The 8,271-nt window shown below is 39.2% G+C and overlaps 1 pseudogene; it reads right to left on the reverse strand.

Annotated features, from left to right (window-relative positions):
- Positions 1–221: 221 nt before the first annotated feature.
- On the reverse strand, positions 222–1,247 carry LOC101594451 (annotated as a pseudogene).
- Positions 1,248–8,271: the final 7,024 nt, after the last annotated feature.

The raw sequence follows: 8,271 nt of genomic DNA on the forward strand, positions 1-8,271 counted from the left end.
CAAGGAAAAACTTGCTATTTCCTCCATTTTGTAGTTTTGTAGCACAAATCTGTATGGTATATTATATTTTTGAAAAAAAAGCAATAGACATTAAGAAAATAAACACTATGTAGAAATAAGAAGGCACCACTGGTTTGAGGTTGTATCCTGTTGTCACTGATAGCTGATTTTCAATTGTTTATTTCACCATTTGTTCTTAGTAAAACGTCTTTTCAGGGTAACATCACGTAAACCATTACTGTGGCTTACGGACCACAAACAAAACACACTCATAATAGTATTTCATCACAGAGAGATCATTCACAGTGTATGTTGATAATACAGACTCTTTTTTCATCTCTAACTGAAATCCCTATTGCAGAACAACATTTTAAATATCTTAATAGCTCAATTCTATGGAAAGTTCATTTGCCAAATTCTCATAGTGGTACTGTAGAGGACCAAGATTTATTCAAATTCCACCTGGCTTGAGTATTTTCCATACAGTATCAGTATAATCAATTACATTGTGAGCTGTGTCTGTGAAGAAACAGGTGGCAATGCAGTCCCAGGTACTGCATTCTGAATAAATCTCCTGCTGTCATGGAAAAGTTAGAAGCAGGAGGAAGACTGGGGGTCAACATCAGGGAAAAAGACGGGTCGAATCTGATCAGCTGATCTCTGATTATTGCTAAATTGATGGATCCGAGGATAAAGTTTATATTTATTAATTTCAGAACATCTGTGGGATACAAAGTTGAAAGAAAAGAGCATAAAAAAACTCCATCCATTTCCTTGACAAGCATAACCTAGCATAGCTTTTCCCAGGCCAGTCTTCCTAGTCCAGCACCAGGTACCAGAATATTTACTTTAGAAGGATCCCATATCTCTTTGGGAAAGTTAAAAACATTTTTTTTTTTTCATGATTGGCTGGTAGCAGGCATCTCTTTCTGTCTTCCCAGTTTCACTCCAGTCTCTCACAAACTATTTCAGTGTTGATTTCAATTTATCCATGTCAAGTGTACATGCTGGCATAATCTTTCCATTCTCATCTTGGCCATATTCTTTGTTTTCAAACATATGCATGCAATCATTCACAATGGTCAGCAGTATTTCTTTTTTTTTTTTTTTTTCAGCAGTATTTCTTGATTATGATCAATGCATTTCCGGATCTTGTCCAAGTGCAGAGGAAACTGAGGAAGCAGTTTCTGTTGATTATCGGGAAGTGATAGGAATTGTCTTTTTGTTCGGTCCACTCTTTCATGCATACTGGTGCCGTCATAGCGGAAAGCGTTGATGATCTTCCAGAAGTGCTCCTGCTTCAGCTGCTCCTCCTCCTGGTTGGTGCTGCGCTGGAGGCTGTGGCCCCAGCCCAAAACGCCCAGCGGGGAACTGCACCTCCCCCTCCACCTCCTCACTGCCGCCAGCCCACGCCCTCGGCAGCCAGCGGGGAGGAGGGTGGCAGACTCTGCAGCCCGCCCTCGGCCTGGCCAGCTGGTGTCTGGCCTTGACTCATGAATTTTTTTTTAATCTTTAACTGCTTTCAATATATTTTCTTTGGTTTGCATGTTTCATAGTTTAATTATAACATGGCAAGGAGAGGATCTTTCCAGGTTTTGTCTGTTTGGTGTTCTAAAAATTTCTTGCATCTGCATTGGCATTTCTTTCCCAATTTGGGGAAAATTTTCCTTATTGATTTTGTTGAAAATATCTACCAAGCCTCTGGATTGAAATCCTTCTCCTTCTAGTATATCCTGAATTGTTATGTTCGATGTTTTCTTAGTGTCTTGGATACCTTGAAATTCCCATTCATACCTTCCTATTAGCTTGTCTTTCTCTTTATTTGACTGTATTAGGTGTGCCACCTGGTCTTCTAGTTTAGATATTCTGTTCTTTCCTTCATCCATTCTACTGGTGAGACTTTCCACAGAGTTTTTTAATTCACTGACTGTGTTCTTCAGAGCTTTGATTTCAGCCTGGTTTTCCCTTCAGCATTTCTATTTCCTTACTCATGTCTTGTAATGGCCTCCTTATTTCATTAAGCTGGTTTTCTGTGTTCTCTTTCAGAAGTGTTTTCTTCTTTAATTCCTTTCTTTTCTTCTTTGATTTCCTTGAGTATAGATTCAATCTTTTTTAAAAAAATATCTTTGTCATTTCATCTAAAACAGTGTCATTGGTGATCATTTCTGATGGATTTATAATTTTTGGTGGGACTGTATTGTCTTGATTCTTTGTGTTTCTTGTATTATATTGTAGCAACTTTTGCATCCTGAATTGATATGATTCTTGGTTTTCTACTTATCTACAGTGTTCTTTATATACTTTATATACTTTTAGGATAAGAGTTTAAGGTGCCAGGTGTAGCTCTTGTACTCCAATCCAGCTGTAGAAATAATCCTAGGTGTTGACTTTGCTTGTCAACAAGTATTGTAGTGGACTGGGTGGAACAATTTAATGGCAAATTATAAAGTTCAACTGAGCAATATAAACATTCAATTAAAAACCAGCACAGAGTATGCAAGTGAGGGGAATGGAAACAAACAGATAGTCTTATAAAGCCAAAATCCCTAAGGGTGTGTGTTGTTCTACACCCTTAATCTTGTCAGTTTGGAGGTAGAGATTTCTGTTCTGAATTCAGTTCCAGGTCAGCTTGGTTCTGGATCAGACCCTGCCCCCAATAATGACAGATGCAAAAGACAAAGGCCCTATAAATCTGAAAGCATCAAAGGCAACAATATTCAATGCCCAAATATAGCTTATTTGAAAATGGTAAAGCCAATCAAGAATATATAACCCATAACCTGCCCTGACATGGAAAGATCAATTAGCTCTTCCAATGCAGGCCTATACACCTGCTTTTTTTTTGTCAGTCAGTCTCATTACCTTTTGGGGTGGCTTCCAATCTCACCAATGCTGAGTGCCCACCTCCATCCCTCTGTGTTGTGCTGTGGAGCTGGAGTCTGATCAGCTGTGCTGGCGGTGCTGCCACTGGGGGTCGAATGCTGGAGGTTCACAGTTCTGATGGTTGGGGGATGAGAACGTGCAGACTCCTGGAGTTGCTCATGCCCTTCCACCTGTACTCCTTTCAGTAGCTCGGTAGTTGATCTTTAGATTTCTTAACTTTGTTATAAGGCTATGAAGTTGAAAAAATCTTTGTGTTTGGTCTCTGCTGCTGCTACCACTTTGTGCACCTGGCAGGGTGGTGCCATGCCAGGCAGGTGCATGAATCCCACAGATAGGTGGGCCACAAGTGCTTAAAAGAGATCTACCACATGACCTAGCTATAGTGCTCCTAGGCATACATCCCAAGGACTCTTCTCACTACCTTAGAGATACTTGCTAAACCATGTTTATTGTTGCTCCATTCACAATAGCTATGAAATGGAACCAACATAGATGATCATCAACAGATGAATGGATAAGGAAGATGTGGTGCATTTATAGAATGGAATTGTATTCTGTGGTAAAGAAAAATGAAATTATAAAATTTGCAGGGAAATGGATGGATCTGGAAAGGATTATGCTAAGTGAGGTAACCTAGCCCCAGAAAGCCAAACATCACATGTGTTATCTCATATGTAGATCCTAGTTCAAATGTTCAGACTTGTGTGTGAATTGAAGCAAAAACTCATTAGCAAAGGCCAGTAAGCTGGAAAAGGGCTATAAGGGAGGGTAGAGGGGGTAGACTTAAAGGGATAGTATTGTATAAATGTAAGTAGACAAACAGATTACTGTGGATGGAGTGGCCTAAGGAAGGTCAGGGGAAGATATTGAGTAAAAGAAATGTGAGGGAGGTTTAATCAAAACTCAGGATATTGTTGACAAGCCATATGATAACCTACTGTTTTGGACAATGGCACACCCAGAAGCCATGGACTATTACTAGAAAAACTTTAGTGCCAGGAATGGGATACCTTCCAATGAGTTGTTAGCCAGGGAGGTCCCTGATGCCCCCCAGACATTACAAGCCATTGCCAAGGCTTTTGGTTTTCTACCAGGAATAGATGATAAGACCCTGTTGCTGAAGAGTCCAAATGCCTGGGCTGCAAGGTCACCGAGAAATCAAACTTGGCCTGAGCTGAAAACCTCCTCCCTGTAGACTATCTGACTGAAGGCTGGAAAAAGCTGCACTGCATGCAGTCTTATGGAAGACAGAAGCCAGCAGTGGTGAAAACAGTGGACACTGCAAGCCTCAAGTATGGCTAGACAGGCCAAATAAGCCAACCGGTACATTAGTGGTATGTCTGTTATGGGGGAAGCCAACTGCTCTCTAACTGGACTGGAAACCTGGTCTGTGGGAGGGAATACATGTCTTATCAAGAGCCTATTGTGGGGAAGGTCATGAGTATTAAGAGTGTAATGCTTGCTCTTGTCTGGCTAATTGCATATATTATGCCCACTAAACTACCCTGAAAGCACTTTACTTAGTGTTCATACTCATATATTAATGCTACTCTCACTTTTGGTTAGAGAAGCTTCTCTTTTCAGGTGGCAGTGACACTAGGGTGACTCAAAAGGCAACATAGCGCTGAGAAGACATGATGGAGGAATGTTCACCACTGAAACATCTCTAACACACCTTTTATGGCTCAGCTTCTATTGTGGAAGAGGTAGCAGAAAGAATGTAAGTGCCTAAGAATGGATTGGGCTGATTAAAATGCAACTGTCCAGACAGAAATTGGCCTTGAAATCCATGACCTCTCAGTGCCTCACAGTATCTTCACAAGACCCTCATAATAGGAGGAAAAGATGATGACATCAAAATTAAAGAGACACTAATGGAGAGAGGGAGGGGATATGATTGAGTGTGGAGTTGTGAGGGGGAAAGTAAGGAAGGGGAGGAATTATCATGATTTATTGTCTTTAAGTATGGAAACTGTCAATAAAAAAAAAAAAAATCTTCCAGTCTAGATGGACTCACTGGTGAATTTTACCAGCTCTTCACAATAGTTAGAAAATTAAGCCAGCCTAGATGTCCCTCAATTGATGAATAGATAATGAAGATGTGGTGCATTTATACAATGGAGTTTTATTCAGTGATAAAGAAATATGAAATTATTAAATTTTCCGGGAAATGGATAGACCTGGAAAGGATTATACTATGTGAGGCAAATCAGGCCTATGAAGCCAAATGTCACATGTTCTATCTTATGTGTGGATCTTTGCTACAAATGTTCAGACTCATGTGTGAGTTGGAGTAGAAAGTCTGGAGCAGAGGCCTAAGCTAGAAAAGAGGTATAAGGGAGGGAGGAGAGGAGAGAACTTTAAGGGGATGGTATTTTATATATGTAAGTAGGCAAACAGATTACTGGGGTTGTAGTGGCCTAAGTGAGGTCAGGGGAAAGTTTGAATAAAAGAAGGATGGGTGTAGGGTTAATCAAAATTCAGGATGTTGTGAAGAAGCCATATGATTACTTACTTTTTTGAATAATGGCAATCCCAGAAGCCATAGAGTGTTACTAGAAAAGCTTCAGTTCCACAGATGGGATATCTCCCAGTGAGTTGTTGACCTGGGATGTCCTTGATCCCTCCACAACATTACAGGCTATTGCCAAGGCTCTTGGTTTCCCTCCAGAAATAGATCATAAGACCTTATTGCTGAAGTCTTCACATGTATAGGCTGCAAGGTCATTGAGAAATCAAGCTGGGCCTGAGCTGAAGTCTCCTTGCAGACCATCTGGCAGAAAGCTGGAAAAAGCTGTACTGGATGTAGCCTTATGGGAGACAGAAGCCATCAGTGGTGAAAACAGTGGATACTTCAAGCCTTATGTTTGGCCAGCCAGGCCAAATGACCAAACAGGTGCAATAGTGGCATGTCTGTTATGGGAAGGGGGTAACTGCTCTCTAATTGGATTGGAGGTCTGCTCTATGGGAGGGAATACATGCCTGATACTGAAAACCTAATCAAAAGCCTGTGGTGGGGGAGATCATGAGCCTTAGGAATGTAATGCCTGTTCTTGTCTGGTTAAATGATTATATCTCACTGAACTGCCTTGTAAGCACTTTACTTAATGTTCATATTTATACATTAATTCTACTCTCACTTTTGGATAGAGAAGCTTCTCTTTTCAGATGGTGGTGACCACTGCGATGGCCCAAAAAGTTACCATCATGCTGAGAAGTGATGGAGGAGTGTTCAGTATTGAAATATCTCTATCTCACCTTCCAAGGCTCAGAGTCCATTGCAGAAGAGGTGGTGGAAGAAATAAGGTAACAGGTAAGAGACAAATGAAGGGTAGGACTGCTTAAAATGCAATCTTCCAAGTAGAAATTGGCCTGGATATCCATGGTCTCACAGTGCCTAGTACTATCTTCACAAGACCCTCATAATGGGAGGAAAAGATGATGACATAAAAATAAGAAAGAGACTAATTGACTGAGGGAGGGAATATGATGTAGTGTGGATTTGTGAAGGGTAAAGTGGGGCAGGGGAGGAATTATCATGATTTATTGTCTTTAAGTATGGAAACTGCCAATAAAAAATAGGATAAAGACATTTATGAGCAATAAACTCAATTTACAGAGGATTTTTGATGGAACATTATACATTGAAGAGAAGAATAAACATAATCAGGAAGCTACAAAAGAAAAGAATAGTATCCAAAGCTAGAATACTTGTTAAGCAAATGAAGACCAAGAAAGTACCAAAGTACAAAATCAGCATAAAAAGGATTAACATACACTTTTCCGTAGTAACTGTATATTAATGATCCCAACTCCCCAATCAAAAGACACAGGCTAATAGACTGGATCAGAAAAAGGATCTATCCTTTTGTTGTCCTAAAGGAACTTACCTTACTATCAAAGACAGACATCACCTTAGAGTGAAAGGATGAAAAATGATATTCTAAGCAAATGGAACTAGGAAACAAGTAGGCATAGCTATTCTAATATCTGACAAAATAGTCTTCAAACCAAAATTAATCAAAAGGCTTAAAAAAGGTTATTTCATGTTGATCAAGGGAACAATTTGCCAAGAGGACATTACAGTTCTAATCATGTGCACAACAAACACAGGTACACCTAATTTTATAAAAGAAAAGTTACCAAGTATGAAGACAATGAAATATAAATTAAAGAAACAATGAAAACGATCAACAAAATAAAGATTTGGTTCTTTGCAAATATAAACAAGATTGATAAACCTGTAGCTAAGCTAACCAAAAGAAATCAATAAGATTAAAGGTGAATAAGGAAATATTATAACAGATACAAATGACTTTGACAGCATTGTAAGGACCTGTTTCCAAAACCTATATTCCACCAAACTGGAAAATTTAGAAGAAATATATGTAAATATGAATAAGAAACGGATTTCTTTTTTAAAAAAATTTTTATTAGCATTTTCCATGATTATAAAAAAAATCCCCTGGTAATTCCTCCCCCCGCACTTTCCCCTTTGAAATTCCATTCTCCATCATATTACCTCCTCATCACAATCATTGTACTTACATATATAAAATATCAACCTATAAAGTACCCTCCTCCCTTCCTTTCTCTTCTCTTTATGTCTCCTTTTTAACTTACTGGTCTCTGCTACTAAGTATTTTCATTCTCACGCAGAAACCTAATCATCTGTAGCTAGTATCCACATATGAGAGAGAACATATGGTGCTTGGCTTTCTGGGCCTGGGTTACCTCACTTAGTATAATCCTTTCCAGGTCCATCCATTTTTCTGCAAATTTCATAACTTCATTTTTCTTTACTGCTGAGTAGAACTCCATTGTATAAATGTGCCACATCTTCATTATCCACTCATCAGTTGAGGGACATTTAGGCTGGTTCTATTTCCCAGCTATTATAAATTGAGTAGCAATAAACATGGTTGAGCACGTACTTCTAAGGAAATGAGATGAGTCCTTTGGATAAATGCCTAGGAGTGCTATAGCTGGGTCATATGGTAGATCAATCTTTAGATGTTTTAGGAATGTCCACACTGATTTCCACAATGGCTGGACCAGATTGCATTCCCACCAGCCGTGTAGAAGGGTTCCTCTTTTTCCACATCCCTGCTAACATTTATGATCATTTGTTTTCATGATGGTGGCCAATCTGACAGGAGTGAGATGGTATCTCAATGTAGTTTTAATCTGCATTTCCTGATGGCTAGTGACGTAGAACCTATTTTTAGATGCTTATATGCCATTTGTATTTCTTCCTTTGAGAATGCTCTATTTAGCTCCATAGCCCATTTTTTGATTGGCTTGTTTGATTCCTTATTATTTAACTTTTTGAGTTCTTTGTTTATCCTAGATATTAATCCTCTATCAGATATATAGCTGGCAAAGATT

Source organism: Jaculus jaculus, chromosome 12 (genome assembly GCF_020740685.1).
Source record: "Jaculus jaculus isolate mJacJac1 chromosome 12, mJacJac1.mat.Y.cur, whole genome shotgun sequence".
Classification (NCBI taxonomy): domain Eukaryota; kingdom Metazoa; phylum Chordata; class Mammalia; order Rodentia; family Dipodidae; genus Jaculus; species Jaculus jaculus.